General features: G+C 39.6%; 1 long non-coding RNA gene across 1 annotated transcript; it reads right to left on the minus strand.

Annotated features, from left to right (window-relative positions):
* Positions 1 to 5,894: 5,894 nt before the first annotated feature.
* LOC308191503 lies at positions 5,895 to 17,567 on the minus strand. Its single transcript, XR_013948072.1, has 2 exons — positions 17,227 to 17,567; positions 5,895 to 5,986 (listed from the first exon to the last, which is right to left on the minus strand). It is a non-coding gene; the product is annotated as an uncharacterized lncRNA (long non-coding RNA).
* Positions 17,568 to 20,153: the final 2,586 nt, after the last annotated feature.

Here is a 20,153-nt window from a genome sequence, read left to right on the forward strand (position 1 = left end):
ACTTCCTGAATTCACCAGGATGAATTAGATGCTATTATTTCATCATCCCCCAGTTGCTTGTTGTTGCCTTTTGATGCTTTTGATTTGTTCAGTAGGATGAAGCCCATTAGTAGGTGGCAGCACCTCCTCTGTATGCATAATATGTCGCTGCCACCAGGGCTTGGAGCAGCAGCCGAAGGAAGTGTTTTTTTTTCCGAAGGGAAGTATCATCTAGTATTCTTAAAATAAAAAGATTAAAACCAGAACCAGAAGGTGCCACTGAGGCCAGGAGATGCAGTGTGGCACACCTATCCAATGTGCAATATCTCCCCAAGCTGTAGCTGTCCCCTAACATACATGGATGTCAAAGAATGCACCGATTAGGTTTCCAAGGGACTGTTTTTTGGTGTTTGGTTTTGCTTTTTGTATTGTTGTTGTTTGTTTTTGTGTGTGGTTTGTTTGTTTTCTAAACTTTGACCTTTCTGTATGGCTCTGTTAGGATCCCTGTTCTTCCAATCTGAAGGTCTTTTTCTGATGTCTAAGTGTGCATGTAGGTCTGTCTTTTGTGTTGACTGTGACTTTGGGCTGGCAGGGAAACAGATCTTTTTTCTTTTTTTTTTTTTTCCCCAATGATAAATCTCCACATGCTAAATTTTGACCTTTTAGGGAGGGAAAAATATGAAGGTAGTAAATGATCTATAGGAAAAATCCAGATACTAATAAATACAGTGAGAACATAGCAGCATAGAAGAAGAATTGGTTTTCTTAGGTCCAAATTTTTGTTTGACAGTATGAGTATAGATGCCATTTATTCACCTTTGTGATTTGTTTACAAAGGCAGATGTATTCTTACCTTCTTTCTTATATTTTGAGCCTTCTTTTGGCTTAGAACTTGAGGTTCAATAATCATATGCTGAGTCTGTTGGTGTTTATTTTTCTGGGAAAAACAAATGAAAAACCTTGGATTTGCACAGTAACTGTGAGTATGACAGTCCAAAATGGTGGCAATACAGAAATGATTAGCTCAGCCTTCCGGGCCATTCATGCTCTGCATCATAGGAACACTGCAGAGCCATTCATGATTTTGTCTGCTTTGTATTTTCCTTGTCTCTTGTAATGAATTGAGTGAAGATGCATGAGCTGCCCTGTGTTCAGCATGCAAATAACTTTGATGGCTAGGGTAATGGAAATGCTGAATGTTATGAGAGAACCGTATTTGTAAGAACCCTTTAAATAGCATATTTAAACAAACAGTTGGGCAGTCAGCACCTCCCACAGATATGAAATTATCTCCAGCTTCCAAGAGGGGAAAAAAAAGTTTAATTTTTCATTTCTTTCATGGTCTGTATTTATTCAAGTAGTTAACATTCCTCTCCTCATTAAAATTGCTAACTTGTTAAAGTCTCTGGTTTAAAAAAAAAAAAAAAAAAAAGAATTAAAAAAAAACAACTCCAAAATATGTTCTGCTGCCAAAAAAAAAAAAAAAAGTGTGAAAAAAAATATCTTTTACATTTCAATAAATGCAAAATAAAGGCCAATTCTACCAGAAGTTTACTATGCTAGGAAATAAGGAAATAAATGTCAACTTAAGCACGCTGAGATGTTGGCTATAATGGTGTCTGCACTGTGGCACATCGTGGCTTTAGTGGGCCATGTTTCCAGCCTTGGAGCTTTGAATTCATCTGAGCTCATGCTGCCTGCAAATACATTAAGGAAACGCTGGTGGTATGTTAATTGATACTCTCGAAAGGCTTGTTGTGATGCATTTGTGTGACATACTTGTCCTTTCTAGGCTTCTTCCAGTTCCTCTACATGTAGATGCTACTCCAAGGTCACCAGGAGTGAGTGGCTTTTTGCACGTTGTATTATTCTTGCATTCTCTGCCTCTGTGGTGGTGTCTTCCTCTCCTGACTGTGTCACCCTTGGCTGCCAAGAGGCAGGATGTGCCCATATTGCTGGTGGCAGTGGTTGATGCAGCTCCAGGCAGAGCACCACAAACCTGACAGATGGGCTGTAACAAGTGAGTCAGAGTTGTTGCATAAGCTGCAAGGTGGTAAACCTTGCCTACCAGAAATGTTCCCAAACCAGAAGTCTTCTCCTGCTCCTGTCCTCAAAAATCATGGAAAACATGTGAAAAGATCCTAAGATTACACACATCTTGTGTTGTGGATTTTTGTATTTTAGGATGCATGTAGTTTACAGTTTCAGGCCTAACTATAATCTCTAGGGATAGAGACATAATTAAAAGGAAAAATGTGCTTGTATGTGTGGGTGGGCGTGTAATATTCTCAGGCTTATGGCTTTAAGAGGAAATAGTAAATAGCATATGAAACTCCATAAAATGGTAACCGTCGGTGGTTTTGTTCCTCAAGGATCATGCACTAGCCTAAAGAAGTGAAACTGTTACTTAATAGGATAGACAGTATTTCCTCAAAAATGAGACTGGCAGGTATTAGGCATGGGCAGAACATTGTCAACCTAGTGTTCAGTATAATTAAAGTTTTCTGCTAGAAAATGTGTGACAAGAAATTTTCAGCAGTGAATTGTGTTGATTATTTGCAAAGGTTATAAAATACAAGCTTTTTTTTTTTTCAGAAGTAGCATGGAACAAATGTTATTTTTCTTCAATTGCATGAGCTATATGCCACCTTAATCCTCCCACAATGTAGTAGATAAATCAGAGTCAAATATACACATAATTGAACTACTCTATTTAAGAACCTAGTATGCCAATAAATCAATATTTACTTGCTGTATATGCAATATATACATGACCCATTCACAGATGAGGTTTCCCTAACTGCTCAATACACTTAAGTAAGGAAACTGCTCAATACACTTAAGATCTTAGTAGCAATGACTAAAATACAATCCCGATAGCATCAGTTGAGTACAAACAATTTTACAAAATAGCATGGGACTTATATAGGGTTTTCTGGTAGCCTCTTTGTGATACCGCAAATGTGGACCCACAGCAGGCAGAAAACCTCTCTAGAGAGGTTGTCTGGATAGCAAATGGGTGCTTCAGTGCCCCTCCGTGAGGGATCTCCAATTACTAACACCCTCTGCATCTTTTTGCTGGCCCAGCTTGTAATATAGCTGGTTGGTTGGTCCAACTTTTGTACAGTTGTCCTTTCCTGGGTCTTGCCCATTACCCACACATCCTCCATTTTTCAGCCCTTGAGCATTGTATATGTTGCACAGGGGAGCTTCAGGGGAAATAAATTCACAGAACGTGGGATTTATTGCTGAGAAAGAAAGTGAAATGATTGTTACTTTATCTAGTAAAACAAATGTGTCCTTCCCAACAGAGATGATAATTCCTTCTGAACTGAATGCTGATAGATTTTACCACTAAATATGTAATTTTCAAAAAAACTCAGATCCTATTTCAGCATCTAAATCAAGCTCTTGTAATACTTGGCTACCAGCTGCTGTTCCCAAGGACTAGATGCAACAAATTAAAACATTTTATTTTTTTCCCCTTCGTGTCTAAATTGGTATCTTTAGGTGCTGAGCTCATTCAAAGTTATAAGGTATTTGAACGAATAATGGTAAATTGCACTTGGAGAGCTGCTAAAAAAAACCTGGTGCATATTACAAATTGAAATGGCAGCTTTTTAGCACTGCTGTTTTACAAAGTAAGTATCCCCAATTAGTCCCCTAAATCTTGATTTAGGCACCCTTCTTTATATCATGTGTGTATAGATATAGATGAAGACACAACACTCATAGGTACCCATTTTAGATCATCAGTGCATAAAAGCTAACGTGACTAAAATAAGCTATTACTAAATAATGAGCTATTTCCACTTATTTGCTGCAGAACTGTTGTGCTGAGAGGTGGACATTAGGAGGAGCACAGGGAGCCTGCGTGCTGACTCTCTCATGTTATTAAGTAAATGATAAAGAAATCATCTGAAAAACTGAACACTTGTGCAATAGCTTTTTGGTGAAAAGACTGTTCTCTTTACTCAGGAGGGTCTTCTCTTTTCAGTAGTAAAGGTATAACTGGTGATTAAATCCAGGCTAGCAAAAGAGCTAGAGATTAAGGGTTGTATCAGCAACCGAGGGTCTGTCAAAACAGACAATATGGATATTTAGTGTTACAGAAAGTCTCTCGTGTATAATTGGACTGTTTACTGAAGAGAAAGAAATGAAAATGAGAAGGCATTAGAATAGTACATATAATAATATAAAAAATGCAGATGAGGACTTGTGTAAACCCTCTTCTCTGCTACAGAAGCGAGGGGAAAACCTGTGAAATCAAAACCACTAGCAGTAAGAAGAGTTACACAAGGATATAAATCCTCCAGTTTGGGGCCTCTTGATGATCCTCTTGACTTAGGGCCCTTGCATGGCCCTGGCACATACAGGGAGATTTTAAGTGACTGCATGTTCTTGTGTACCCACCTCATAAGGGGATTTTTCCTCTAGAGATGTTTTGGTCAGTGCTAAGGATGGGATGTCTGACTGGACAGGCAACTGCTGAGGAACCTCTTCAGAAGGGATCTCGAGGACCTGTGCAGTTTGTCCATCGTTGCAAGCATTTGATTTTGATTTAAAATATGTGAAAATACCTTGATAGGTTCAACCTATTTACATTGAATAATCAGGTAGGTACTTGGACTGACATCTCTTCAGCTGAGCTCTCTTCTCCTGCTGCTCTGAAAAGAGCTGAGCTCCAGGTCAGTACTGAAAAAATCTGAAGCAGATGGAAACTGGAGAGCAGGAAGAGGAAAAAAGAAATCAAAATTGGCTATTTATAGTCATCTCCAAATTCGCTTGATTTTGGGGTATGCCTGTGGTGGTTTGTGATGGGACGTGCTTAGCTTGGAGACAACATCAGGAGAAAACTCACCAAAGCACACGTCTGATATGATCTGCATAATAACATGCATCTAGTGTGCATAAAGACAGTTTCAGCTGTTTCTCATGCAGAAAGGCAACTGCATTTAGGGACTAGGCCACCCACTGCCAGGAGAAAAATGCTTGAATCTTCAATACCTTTGATTCATGGGCTTTAGGAGGCAAGAATTGTACTGTGGCAGCAGGTGCCTGGGAAGCATGCTAAATTTCATACCCCTCATCCTCTCCCCGTCTCCCACATCCTGCTTCTAAGCTGAAGCTTCTGTAGCTGAAACTTTTTTTTCCTGCTACCTCTGCATAAATTGCCTATTTTCCATTTTGACAGGAGTTTTGCTGAAAAGTTATTTTCCCCTTGTCTCTGCTGCACTGATGATTTTGTAGTTGTCCTTTCCTGAAATATCCAAGTTAATTTTGTAGCTATTGAACAGTGCTGTGTAAATGTAGCTTTATAACCTTTAACCACAACACAACACCCTCATCTCTGTAATCTCCGCCTCCTGTACCTATTCTTGAAAACTGCCAGAAGCAATGTTTCTGCCTTATAAATCTGAGCCTTTAAGATAGGTAGGCACTGCTACAGCTGAAGCTGTCCATCTGACTGATTTTCTGATAACGTCTTCTTGATGTATTTCTGGTAAACAGTTTTATTTGTAGGAGATTACAGTCATAGTAAAAATCCAAATAGTGACAAAATAGTTATGAGAGGCAATGCTGGAATTTCCACTCATTTTGCATTTATCCTTAACCTCAAGCTAAGCTTGCTGCCAGTGATTTTTTCACTACCTTCTAAATACAGACCATGAAGAGAATTTTGTTCTGACTGAAGTCCCACACCATCAATTAGTATAGAAGAATACTTTCCTTGACAGTATTTGATTCCCTAAAATGAACAATATTTTTCTGAGTCCTCTGCCTGCAGAGAAACTGAGTCTGCACCTGTGTGGAAAACAACCAGTATGTTTTCATGTGAAAAACCCTTAAACGTAGCAATTACATAAGCCAAATTGTGAGTGGGTGTGGTTTATTGGTGGCTGCATTTATTGTACCTTATCATCCGCAGAAAATGAATCATCTGATATAGAAGTGGCTCTTCAGGGACTTCAGCATGCGGTTGGAACTGCAGAATTGAGTCGATTCTCTGAAAGATAGGAAAGAGATCCCTTAGAATATAGTTGGAACAATAATATTGAAAACAGTGATTTTCTGTCAGGTAATTAAGAAAAAAGTATTTATATTTGGGTACTTAGGCACCTAGAAAGAGTCCTGATTTTTCCATATGGTAACCCTGAGAGCTGTGTCTTGTTAACACATCTAAAAATCAGGCTGCTTATGTTGATTCTTATGTCTATTTCCAGAGCTGGCTGAATCAAAGGATAGGGGCAGAAGTGCCTTCTCTTTGGAGAAGGAAGCAGGGCACGTGTAATGGCAATAGAGACATAAAGATCCACATGGGCCCATGGACTCACTGTCAGACTGGTGTGGCAAAATATGCTGGCACAGCTTTTGTGAAGTCCTGATTATACTGAAGACCGAGGCTCTATCCGTCCACATGTGTTTAAAGTATGTCTTCAGAGTCTTGCTGGCATAGAGCAGCTTGTTTTTCAAAGCAGACATGTTAATCACAGCCAAGGAGAGAGTAGGAATTTGTCCCTTTCTACCTGTCTCCTTTAGATGATTTCCAGACTTCCATCTGAGCTATGTGTTTACGTTTCATTTCTCCTTACTCCTCATTGTGATTTAACTCTATGATTAACTGCTCTTTTTCTGTTACATTTCACAATGTTTAAATAAGGGTGGTACTCAAACCTCTTACTGTTTCCTACAAGATGACAGAAGACTTCTGGTACGCTTGTGATGTGAGATCAGAAAGTATAGTTCAGGGAAAAGGATTCTAAATTACACTGTTGTTTGTAGTGTATTGAAGTGTGAGAAGTAAAGGCAGGAAGTCCATGCAGATATCATTTTGTGATTCAGTGGTTGAATTACTTAATGACAAAGCTCTTCTTGCCAAATTTTGATGTCCTCTTGCCTTCACAATGTCGGCACTAATCAGATATTTATACTCACTTTACGTAAGGTATTGTTCTCTTGTCACTCTTGGATCAGCAATACCTTTCAGGAGAGAGACAGCCTCTTCTTACCTAGTTTGCTCAGTGATCTAGTTGAATGCATACTGAAGTACCACTGACAGGCATTTAACTAGATCACTGAACAAACTACATTAACAGGTTCTTTCTCTCTCATCTAGCAAGGCAGACATGGTCACACAACTCTGAATAGTAAGGCTTTTGAGGAAAGAAGAATCTCTCCAGACTAGAATAGGCCAAATGTAGTTCAACTGCAAAGCCATGCCCAGAGTGCAATATTTACACCCAGGGCAAAAGATGTGACTACTGCTGCTTGAGCTAGCATTTTATAAAATTAACAGAATTTTCATCTAGCAGATTTATTTAAACTCTGGTGAAGAGTTGGATGCTATATGTCAGATTATTGGTTAAGCTGGACAAGTAGGAGAACTGAAAAAATAGGGTATTTTTAACAGCTATTGTTCCACATTATAGGTTGTCTTCAATAGTCATCTGATTCTATAATTCAGTTTATTCTAGTGTGTTGGTGTTTTCGTTTGTTTTGGTTTTTTTCTCATCACCATTTCAATATTTTTTTTTGTAAAGTGTTAAAAAGAAAACAAGAACGCCAATCTTTCTCCCCCAAAAGTACTGAAGAAGGTATTCGTTGTTCATTTTTTCCACTTTTAATTATTTTATGGTCCTGTTTTTAAAAGCAACTATGTTAAAGAAAAAAAGACAGCTATGGCACTTTTGGCACTTAATTCTATCTGTCAGTTTCCTATGATGAAACACAGTTTATACTGGCCTTCCTCCTGTTACCTTTGCAGTACTAGAACAACAATAGGAAGTTTTCAGTGAAATTGGACCCAGTCGTGGAGCTGCTAAATATTAGAGAGCATCATCCAGTTATGAAGTCCCCCAAGTGGAAGGCTGAGAGAGTATTACAGGGGAGCATCATATATTGATATATTGAAGTCTTGCTCTTACTCTTTCTTAAACATCCATTTATGTCTGCAGCTGTACACAAGGTATTAAGTTAGACAGGATTTTTTTTCTTACACAGAAGTGCAGTTCTTCTGTAGGCTGAGTAGGAGACTGCCTTTATGTTGAGCAATGTCAAATAAATTCTGCCAGCAGTGGCTATCTGTAGAAAACTGGTCTGGTTTTGTCACAGAACATTAACAACAAAAAATAATCAGGAAGGACTTTATCATTCGTGATAGAATAAGCTCTTGGAAAAACTTGCCTTTTTAGTTTTAATTTCAGTGTTTGGTTTTCAATTTAGATTCCAATATTGGTCTACAGAACTTATGTTTTCACCTGTAACATGAGAACTGTGCTTTGAAATAAATAAGATACAGTAAATCTGAAGTCTTCATTTTAAAGTTGTATTTCCACTAATGTCCAGAATGGCACCAGAAATTCACTATTTACATTTTACTCTTAAATGTCCATTCTTCAGTGCTAATTGACTCTACACTTCGTAATCCTCTATTTCCATTTCTTCATACATCTACCTGTTCTGAACATAACTCATTTGTATGTCTTCTGTAGAGTTTCCACAGGTGTCCTCCTCCTCCTCTGTGGAGTAAATGGTGATGAAAAATTTATTGTGACAACTTGCCTACTATTTTTTAATTTATCCAAATTCAGATATTGTTGGAAATTCACCAGATTATTATTATTTTAGGAGGAGCAGGGGAGGAGAAGATTAAAATTTGGCAAAGGAAGTTAGTTGAATGGGTGTGGACATCAGGACCATTCCAGACTAATTTTGCTGGTTTTTTCCTTGTGGTTTTAGTCAGTTTAGGGAAGGTGAGGAGTGATTTGGGAAGCACGGTGTGTCAAAGGTAATGTTCAGCTGAAGGTTATCAGTACATCATAGTCTGGGTTGCCAAATACAAGTCACTTTACCAATTAGTGTGAAACTCAGGGATTATGGTGTACTGATTACTAGCTGAATGCTGACTTTGTCGATACAGACAATGGCTAGAATGATGATTTTCTTAGGATAGATTTTTTTCCTATTCAGTTTATTTCTAGAATATTTACTTGGGGCTGGACAATGCCTAATGGTTAGACAATGAGGTGAAGTAAGGCAACTCATGTCACTGACTAATCCAGATGCTCTATGCGTAGGATTTAGCAATTACCTCACACTCTATATTCTTTTTCTGCTCTAATTTTGTGATCTTCAAACCTGGATTTTTATTATTTTGTCATCTGTGTCAATTCTTCCACTGAATAATTCACAAATCCCCTTTTAATAAATGAATACTAATGATTAGCTAATACATCAAAGAATGCTGATGTAAAGATTTCTCCATAATTGCCACCAAACCACTGGCAAGTGTGGTGAATCAACTATTTTATGTCTTATACTTTAATATTGAACATGCTGAATTTTATGGACTAACTGAAATAAAAATAAATGACAAGGAAAAACCCTTTATGTAGCTGAAAATGCAAATTGAATGGATTTCAGAAGTTTATGTATTCCTGATTTCTTGTTCAGAGTAGCAAGGTAATGCCACATTAAAAGTGGTGGGAAAAGAATTACTCCAATGATATTCAAAACTCATGGTTGATTTAATTTATACACATGTAACAGTAATACTTGAGGACTCCACATCTAAGCACAAATAACTTTAGATCCAAGGTTTGCTCTTTGTTTTATATAATATATATATATCAGGTTACCTCAATGTATTGAATAAGCAGAGTAATTCACAGTATAATTTGAGGAGAAACTCAGAATTTTTGCCTGGAGCATATACAATATTTCCAACATTGATAGTATTATGTATGTGGAAATCCAATACTGCAATGAAATCAAGATACTAGTACTGTATCTAGAGTCTTACATACTCCATGAAACAAGTTGCTTTGCACGTTCTAACTGTACACAATTTAACTAAATTTACATACTGAAATATTTTACCTGAAGAGAGATTGCTGGATGTGGTGTTCACACACCAATTGCCTAATATGTAGGGTCTATAGTTCAATACCTTTGAAAGCAATGACAGTGAAATTGCATTAGTGGACCTTTTTCCTTTGTATGTGTTTAAAGATAAATAAAACAGCTTAAGAATGGTATTTCTGGAGAAGCAAAAATATTATGGACCCAGACTGGGGAGACTGAAAAACAGAAATTACAATTAAGCGCTACAGTCAACATATTTTGAATGTAGGTCAGATTTCAAATGCTCTAATGTTTGAGCATTGGTTGATGAATAAGGCTTAGTTATTCCAATGAAGCTTACCTAAGCCTCTCTTGCACTTGAACTTAAATTTTTATTCTCTCATGCATTAGTTGCAAATAAGCATCCTGGAATAAAAGAGAAACAGGTGCTCAAAAATATTTCAGTTGAAATTATTTTTATTGAGTGAAGAAAGGGAGTTAAAATATTTGGACTGGTTATTTTGGAGTGCAATCAAAACTCTGATTTTACTGTTACCATTTGACAGGCCATGCCCACTAATTTTCCACACCTCAAAGTGAGGGTAAATATGATACTAAGATTCTAGAATTGCAATTTCAGTCTACTTCTTTTCTTCATGCCAATTTTATTCCAGGCATGGGCATCCTCTTCCTGATCTTACTTTCCTTCAGAGTCATTAAGCTTTTCTGCGAGATGGATCCTTCCAGCTGATCAGAACGCCATGTTCTCTGAACACTGGTGATCTAAAACTAAGTTCAAACTTCAAAACTTCAAGATAAATGGGAAACCTGACATACATTTGTTTTTTTCCTTCTGTAACACCAACAGGACAATCTCCGTATTCCCAGGGCATAGGTAAAGCAGGGGAAGGTCAAGCAGATTCCATTCTGTATGGTGCATACATAGAAAATGCATGGTTATGTTAAGAACTTGAAAATTTTTCCAAGAACAACTGGGGTCTTGAGTCGCTCTTGTCTTTCTGCCACTCTGGATCATATTGGGTAATGTTTCGTGAAAACACATCATGTGCGAAGTAAAATTCTTTGGATATACTTAAAATCATTTAGGTTGCTTATGCCATGAAAAGATGCTGATACAAGCGGTGAAGACTATTCAGATTATTTTTTTTTTAAATAAATGTGTTTCTGAGGATAGGCCTTACATTATTAGAGTGACTTGCAAGGTGAGAAAATCAGAGTGAGAATACTGGTGACTACTATACAGCAGTGCTTACTTGTAAAGATACATGTTAATACATTAAAATATTTAATATTTTTTTGCATAGTTAGTAATCTTTCTATTGCCTCTTTCTTGTCTCCGTTTTTTAAAAAGAAAGGAATAACATGGCTGTCACAATAGAATATTTTTCAGCAAGAAAACTAATCTCCTGTGTCGCCAAACTCCCTCAGCAACTTGAGAGCTATACAAGGCCACTTCTTAGCAACAAAAGGGACATTTTTGTCCTTGGATGTGTACAGATGGTATTCAGTGAAGTACACAGAAGCCAAGGCATGTCTTAGTAGTAGAAATAGCTGAGATTTTTGGAAGATTATGGTTAGAAAAGAAAAGCAGTCTATTTCTTTCATTCCTTTATAATTGGTGTGACTGTTGGACACTGGGGAAGCACACGCAAATATATAACAATTCATACTATGCAGTAGGATTACAATTGAAAAAGGACACAAAGACGTGGAGAAAGAGAGAGTCAGTCATTGTTTGTCTGCTTGGTTAAGGAAAAATATCAAGCCCTTCCCTCTGCTTAAAAATAGTCCCACTGGTATCAGTACATTGCTCTCCAAGCTGTAACACAGGGAGGAGTAGGGAATGTCCCTTCCACTGGATCTGACCATTCTGGTTCTCCTGCCCTGCTAAGGTCATCTATTTATTTTTTGTAAACTAAACATTAAAAGATGCCGTGTCTGAGGAAGAGCCGTGCCTGACTCACCTTTGCAGCAAGCAGCACTAAGGTAAACCCTGGATGGCTGGTGTGCCTGCTGCCAACAACAATAGTGTTTTGTTGGTAAGAAGGCAATGTGCACAGACTAAAAACACAGTAATTGCAGTGCTGACCATTTTTGCTGGATTTGATAATTATCAGCTGAAATATCTGTTCTTTCCTCCTTTGGGAAAAATGTGTTTGACTGTTGGTGGGTTTTTTTCCCTTTTTTTTTTTTCTTTATTTTGTGAGATTTAGCATGGCAGTTTACACCCTAAATGAGACATCCATGTGTTTCTAGGTTCTGGCAATAAACTGACCTGTAGGACTACTAACTAACAGAACCTTTATTCTGCACCTCCCTGCCCTCCCTCCTCCCCCTCCCCCCTTAAAAAGTAAAATGGCTGCAGTTGAAAATGCAAATGCTATTTGCAAGATTGCATTTTTTAAGGATAATTTGTGTTTGCATTTATATATGTATGCCTTAAATAGCCAGTGCTCTAGTTTTTTTAAAGTCTTAAACAAAAATATTACAGCACGATAGTGTGCCTTATTGGTTACCAAGGGTAACATGAAGTATGGGTTTAAAGGCATTTCTGTTGGCATTCCGTACATTTTACATTTTCTCTTGGATGATGCTAGGTGACATAATGTTTGCACTATGTCAGATTTTGAGATGTTCTCTTTAAAGGAAATAAAAATGAGTTAATTGGGTATCATTGAAAATCAGGAACTGTGCATAAGGAATTTATACCCGCACATTCCCCATGTTCTCTCTCCAACATTAGAACAAGTTAAAATAAATAACTCATATTATATACAGTGGTTTCTGATATACTTGCACCTGAGCTAATATGATAACTACATAGCTTGAATTAAGTTGTCTCTAAGGTAAAACTAAAATAGTTTCCTAATCCCAATATTGCAGAAAGCAAACTGGTAACATTTTAAAATCTTTGTGTTGAAAGCTGTCTTTACCCCAGTCCAAAGCAATATCTTTATTCCATTTTTACCATGTTCACCTTGAATTTTTGTGAAGCTGATACATTTTGGTTATTAAGTATAAATCATGGTGTACAAAACTGATAATATTAATTTCTGCAATGTAGGTACCACTGGTACAAGCTGTTCTTTTCTGGATATTACTTCTTTGGATGAATTTGGTTAGCTTCTATGGAAAATCTAAGATTTTCTAGGTCTTTCTGTATTAGGTTTATGTGGCAAGATTTTGGTAGTGGGGTCTGAAGGGGTGGCCTCTGTGAGAAGAATTCAGAAGCTGCCGCATGGGCCAGTAAAGGCCGATTTTATCTGTCCCTAGTAGAGACCCGCCACTGGCCAGAGACAAGTCAATAAGCGATGTTGTTTGTGCTTCTGTGAGAGGAGATTTAAGAAAGGGGGAAAAAAAATACTGCTGGGCAACAGCAACTGGGAGAGCAAGGAGTGAGAAGCGGCCCTGCAGGCCCCAAGGTCAGTGCAGCAGGAGGGCAGGAGGTGCTCCAGGCGCCGGAGCAGAAGTCCCCTGCAGCCTGTGGAGAGGCCCCTGGTGGAGCAGGCTGTCCCCCTGCAGCCCATGGGTCCCACACGGAGCAGATCTCCACGCTGCAGCCCCCCCGTGGAGGAGCCCCCGGTGGAGCAGGTGGATGTGGCCTGGAGGAGGCTGCGGCCCATGGAGAGCCCCCGCAGGAGCAGGCCCCGGGCCGGAGCTGCAGCCCGTGGAGAGGAGCCCACGCAGGAGCAGGGAGTCTGTCTATGGCACGGAGCCATGTGGGAGCAGTTCTTGAAGAGCTGCTGCCTGTGGGCAGCCCCCACAGGCTCAGTTCAGAAGGACGGCATCCCGTGGGAGGGACCGCACGTGGAACAGGGGCAGAGAGGGACTGTGAAGGAGCGGTGGAGATGGAGGTGTTAGGGACTGACTACAGCCCCCATTCCCCTGTGCCATTCGGGGGGGGGGGGGGGGGGGGGAAGTGTTTTGTTTGTTTGTTTGTTTGTTTCTCACTGCTCTAGCTTGTTAGTAATAGGCTATAAATTACATTAATCTCCTTACACTGAATCTGTTTTGCCCATAATGATAATTGTTGAGTGATCTCCCTATCCTTATCTCAACCCTTGAGCCCTTTTCATCATGTTTTCTCCCCCTTTACCTTTGATGAGAGGGAGTGAGAGCGCAGTTGTGATGGAGCTCAGCTGCCCTGCTGGGTAAAACCACCACACTCTCTCATGATAGGAGCTAGATGATATCATAAGTTAATGAGTTCACCATGACAGGATAAGGATAGGTAAGGATAGCAAAGTTTGATTTGTCATGTTGTCCTATACAACTAACAACCTTTTAAACATTTTTATCTGTAAACTGGAACTTATGTTACATATGGAGCAGACATGGGTTCAAATACATACAATAGTGGTAGCACCTTTTAGTGATCATCTCATTTACAACTGATATATGATATGGAGTTCCTGACCACTTGAAATTATTTTTTATAGCCCTCAATCTTCATAGATGATGCCTTGACCAATTCTCACTTGTGATTTATTTCCTGCATGCCTAGATGTTTTTCTACAGTTTAAACTGGATACTGCAGTTTTCAGCTGATAAACCAAACTGCTGCACAACACAACATTTTGGTGTTGGTTCCACCTTACATAGCCGTCTTATTTATTTGTTAAATGATCTTTAGGTGAAGTTTGAGCATTTTCTTTTGAAATGTCCAGATTCAAAATGTACACCTGCACTTGCTTGACTTCAGATGCTGCTGCTTTTTTGAGGCAGAGAAGGCTGCTCAGCTTTCCCAGTAGCTGGACTGTGAATGAACAGTGATGCCTCCCTGGCTGATCTGGTATAGGGTCTAAGGTTGTAATTTGGAGTGGGCTTGGAGACACCTCATCCCCTGCTCTGGACTGAGCAGTTCCTCCTGGATGCATCTGTGTAACCTCCTTGTAGTGCAAGGAGGTTATTTGGATTTGCCACTTTCTGAGTCAGTCACCTTCTTTCCCTTATATACAGCCATTCAACATCTGCCTTGTGGTTCCACTGTTGGAGCTATGAATCATTATAAAGCACCTAGGCCAAAGATGCCTCCTTGAAACTGAAAAAAGGTGTCTATAAGAAATTAAGAGTCCTTCTCAACCTACCATACAAAACTCTTTTAAGTATTTGCCACTGTCTGCCAGTATGTAACCTGAAGGCTGTCGTGTTTAAAGCAGATTTTACACAGCACAGAGTGGAAAATATAATGCACAGGGCTTGGAGCATCAAGAATGAGAACTCTGTTACTCCACATATGAACACTAATGTCCCTCGGATGTAAGAGCAGTGGATATCTCAGAGGGAATGGATAAGACAACTGTCAGATGAACAGCTAGATTAAGTAACCTTCTGTGATTCTCTGACATATAACCATAGTATTAAATGTGACTATTCATAAATACCAAATGAGCTTTTTAATATTCCATGTTTCTCAGTCAGCTAGAGATCCTTGTTCTAATTCTCAATAGCTTATAGAAATCCAGTTAGTCAAATTATATTTTCAATGAATACAGAAGGTGAGCATTGCGTGTAACCTCTATCACCTTTTGGACTATTCTGCAAAACTGTGTCTTCCTGGATCTGTAAGTGTGGGCTTCTGACACTGTCAGCTGCATTCATTGTCAGTGAGCACAGGCACAGAAAATTTGGCAGAATTAAATATTCTGAGAGCAGAGTGTCAACGTCAGATCAAATGCGAAAAATAATGTATAGGCAGGTTAGCAAAATACAGGCTTGCTGCGGCTTCTGGTAGAAAACAATGATCTGCTGCTGCCCTAATGAAGGTCCACAGGCCAGCAAGTAAAGGGCACGTCACCATTGTTAATTTACTTGAATGTCCCAGGAGAAGGCCAATATGAAACACTAATCCCCGTGAGAGAGAAATTACTGACATGACCTTAGACCACATCAGAAGCGTGTCCGCATGTAGAATTCCTCTGGCAGTTTGTTGACAATTTGGAGTAAGGGCAGCATAATCCCTACATCTGTGAAGTCACTCTGCATCTTCATCACGGAAACTTTTCTCTCATTATTTTTTTCATTCTCCCCTACAATGGCATTATTTCTGTGGGGTTTTTTTCAGCTTTGCTATGGCATCTGGTATGGGCAAGAGTATGAAGGAGAGCATAGGCCTCTAAATAAACTATTTCTGAACTAGGCAAGTTTAGAAATCTGCCGCAAATGTGATTTGTGTCAATGAATCTTTGGAGAGAAAGGCTGCTTGTGTGCAAGTGGGACATAGTGTTCCTGACAAAGTCCAATAGAGGACAAAAAGTGATATAAAAGCAACAAATTGCAATGCTTAGGATCTATCTTTCACCTGTTCAGGGTGCCATATAATTTATATGACTAAACAGGATAGCAAGCATTGAGTGTGCGTAATTGTTTGCCAATGTATTATGTATCAAGGACTACTTGCTGTAGGCATAGCCTCACAGTTCTATAATGAATAAGCCAATAAATTATTGGTTTGGGGAGTAATTCATCATCAGAAAAAGGGAAGAGAATTCTTCTCATTGGTTATTTGATGCAAATTCTTCACTCAGTCGTATTTAGTCATTTAAACACTAACCTAGCAGGGGGAAGACAAGACCTAGCATATGCAACAGTGAAAATAACATTTTTGTTAATCACTCTGAACATTTAAAGATTAATGAAGTCCTTCATCTGCATTAATGCAGCTATGGGTGTTCCTGTAACTACTGGTTCCCTGGCTGGTTTCCAAAACATGGAGTTTAATTTCTGTAAAAAGTAGAAAGAAAATCCTGTTGTGTTCTATACAGTTTCCCTGGTCAAAGCAGGTGTGATCCAGCTGCTGGCTACACAACTAGTACAGGCTCACTTCAGAATACCACAGAAGGCAAAGCCAAGGGATAAGAAAAACAACAACAAAAACCATAACAGATGCTGCCATCATTCCATCATTGTCCTTTTAATCACTTCCAGATTGGCTACCTGTGGGCTTCAGTTGCATTTTGGGCCCTATGAACTGGTGTGACTAGAAAATATAAGCTTTAATAAATTCCTGTTTAACAGGAAAATGGCAGCAACTGAAAATGGCATCATTACTTGAAACCCTGTGTAGGTCTGTAAGCTCTTGGAGGGCTGTCAAGTATTGTATTTGCCTGTACAGTTCCTGGTACAATGGGACATTGACCTCTGACCGGGATTTTAAAGTGTGACTATATGGCTAAAGATAATTAACACTAAGGCTTAAAATACGGAGATGAATGCATCTGTTGAATATTCTTTTGTGTTACTTAAATGAATTAGGTGAGGGCGATGCAGCAGGAGCAGAAGGGCGTAGTTTATCCAGCTGTTGCCAAAACAAGGGAGCTATACTGCAGTCCTCTCTCTCTCACACTCTTGTTCACATATGTTTGCTTGTTTGTTTGTTCTTACCTGTCTTTCTTTGGCAGTGTTGCTGTGTGCAGATGGTCCTCTTGAGTATTTTGCTCCTTACTTGCCCTTCTTCAAGTCATGCAGAGAGTGGCCAACCTACACCTTCCTTACCTTCAAATATCCTTGGGTATTTGGGGTCATTGATAGATGGTGTTTTTACTGTAGTTCATCTGCAACAGACACTAAAAATATTTCAGGAGTTAGGTTGCTTTAGTGGTGACATAATGCCAACACTGTCACCTAGGTAATGGAACTAATCACCATAGCAACAAGACTTTATCATTCAGCCGCCCAAGCATTTTTGACAGATGGAAAGCCTAAAGATTTGAAGTAGGACACAAATGAAACCGATCTGATTGGGCTAAGTCATATTAACAGTTCATGAGCAGGAATCTTCTGTGCAAGGTGAATCAAATCAGAGGAGATGATGTATCTTTTACAGGCCCATTCACTTCAAATGCAATTGTTGAAGGTTAAAATTTTTCTTCCTCTAGGGAAAAAATGGCATTTAACTAAAATAAGTAGATAATAAACCTGATTGTTTAAATATTACTGTGCGGTCTCTAGGTATTACTCCTGTTTTAGGCATTGTATGAGACTAAATGACAAAGTACTCCTAAAAATTTTAGCTGACTGTTAGTTCACTTCAGGGGTAGTAATTTACCTTGTTGAAATGAGATTATGAGCACCGACATGGAGAGCACCCCACACTGAGCCCTGACCTAAGCAGCTCCAGTGAGGCTGCCAATTTCCAGCTGTGCTACATCTGCCTTGGACTTAGTTGGGAAATACATCACCTCAGACTACAGCTAGTACAGTCAAATGCAGCTGGGATTAGGCCCAAGTTGAAGAATAATCAGAATTTCTCTCTCAATATAATTTTTGCCATTGACTCCAGCAGACCCACATTTCACCCTGTGGATACTGCTCTGTTGCAGACCATGTTCAGTTTTCTTGGACGATGAAAGCTGAAAGTACCCCTTCACTTTCTGCTATGGTCCTTGGGCTGTTAAGCCATATTGCTCATCCATGCAGGCAGCAGTGATGCTGCTTCAGGTGACATGGCGTAAATCAAGAATGACTGCTTTAGGGGCAAATGAGAAGGACCTGGTTAGGCCTCCTTTATCCAATAGGTGAGGGGAAAAGTTTGGATAGGAGTAAACACGTTCTGCAAGGTAGCCAGTTGAGTACATGGGTAAAAGCATCTTTGCCAGCAGCCTGGTAAAGAGATCTTTAAACTACACGAGTCTTGGTGATAACACCTTGCAGTTAAATGAGGAGACAGAAGCTGGGGTAGTAAGTATATGGGGGCAGGATGAAGTGCTCTTTGAGCAGTCTGAGGAAGTTGGGAAATAAAAGGCCTTAGTCCTTGTGGGGAGACTTTGGCATCGCCCTTGCAAGGGCAGCCCACTGGGAGGCAAGCAGTGTGCGAGGTTTCTGGAGTCTGTCAGTGGTAGTTTCTTAATGTAGATATTAGGTAAGTTAAGTAGATATCATGCTCTCCTGGATGTGCTAATCACAAACAAGGAAGAACTGGTTGGGGATGCGACCTGGCCTCGACTGTGGTGATCATGAAAGTGTGGAGTCCGGGCTGCTGCCTGGTGTGAGGAAGGCAAGTAGCAAAGTGCAGACCCTGGAGCCGAGGGGAACAGGCTTTGGTTTATTCAGGAAACTGATTGGTAAGATCCTGTGAGAGACAGCTGTCTCACCCATATTCAAAAATGGCAAGAAAGACAAACAGAGAAACTACAGGTCAATCAAATTCATTCTGTTTCTAGAAGCAAATCCTTTCAGAAACTATTTTTTGACATATGAAGGAGAGAGTAGTTGCAAGTAACCACTATGGACTTACAAAGGGCAAATCATACTTGACTAGAGCTGTGGGTGATGAGAGATCAGAGGATGCCGTCTACATTCACTTTTACAAGGGTTTTGACACAGTCACCTACATGATCCTTTTATCCAAGCTGGGACATTACAGTCCAGATGAGTGGACTACTGGGTGAGTGAAAAAACTGTCTGGCTCACCAGGGTCAAATAGCAGTGATTAATGGCTTGTATCACACCTGGTGGAAGCCAACCATGAGGGGGGTGCCTCAGTACCAGTAATCTGGAGGAGGAGACAGATTTGCACCCTCATCAAGTTTGCCATTCAGTGCAAAGTCCTACACTTTGGACAGATTGGCCCCTTATATCCAGACAGGCTGAGGAGCAGCTCTGCTGAAAGGGCCTTGGGGGTCCTGGAGTGCAGCAGGTTGAACGTGGTCCAGCAGGGCTACAGAGGTCAACAGCATCCAGGGCTGTATCAAGAAGATTGTAGACACTAGATTGAGAGAAGTGATTATTCCTTTCATCTTGGCACTCATTAGACTAGATTAGACATCCAGACATCTAGATTATTGCATCCTGGTTGGGACCCCTAGCAGAAGAAAGTGTACTGGAGGAAGTACAAGAGAGGTGACTGGAATGGTCAGGACAGGAGCACTTGCCCTGTGAGGATAGTCAAACACAGCAAGAGGCTGCATAGAGAGGTCATGGTGTCTCCATCTTTGGAGGCTTTCAAGCCCTGACAGAGTCACGAGCAACAGGATCAGAATTCTGTGTTAACCCTGCTCTGAGCAAGAGGTTGGATGAGAGATCTCCCCTGGTCCCTTCAAACTGGAATTATTCTGTGATATATATATATATATATATATATATATATATACACACATATATATATTACTGGAAGATACAATTCTTTTTTATTCCTCTTAATCTTCCTACCTGTATCTAATCTCTTAAAGCTGTACCCCTATAGTGGTTTGTGAAGCAACAACAACAAAGATCTTAGAGTTTCTTTTCTATAATAAATAGGCATGTATCATATTTAGATGAAATGCAGCTGATCACAGAATATGGTATTTAAACATAAAGTCTGTGTTATA

This window comes from Anser brachyrhynchus (genome assembly GCF_964034855.1).
Source record: "Anser brachyrhynchus genome assembly, chromosome: 3".
In the NCBI taxonomy this organism is placed as follows: domain Eukaryota; kingdom Metazoa; phylum Chordata; class Aves; order Anseriformes; family Anatidae; genus Anser; species Anser brachyrhynchus.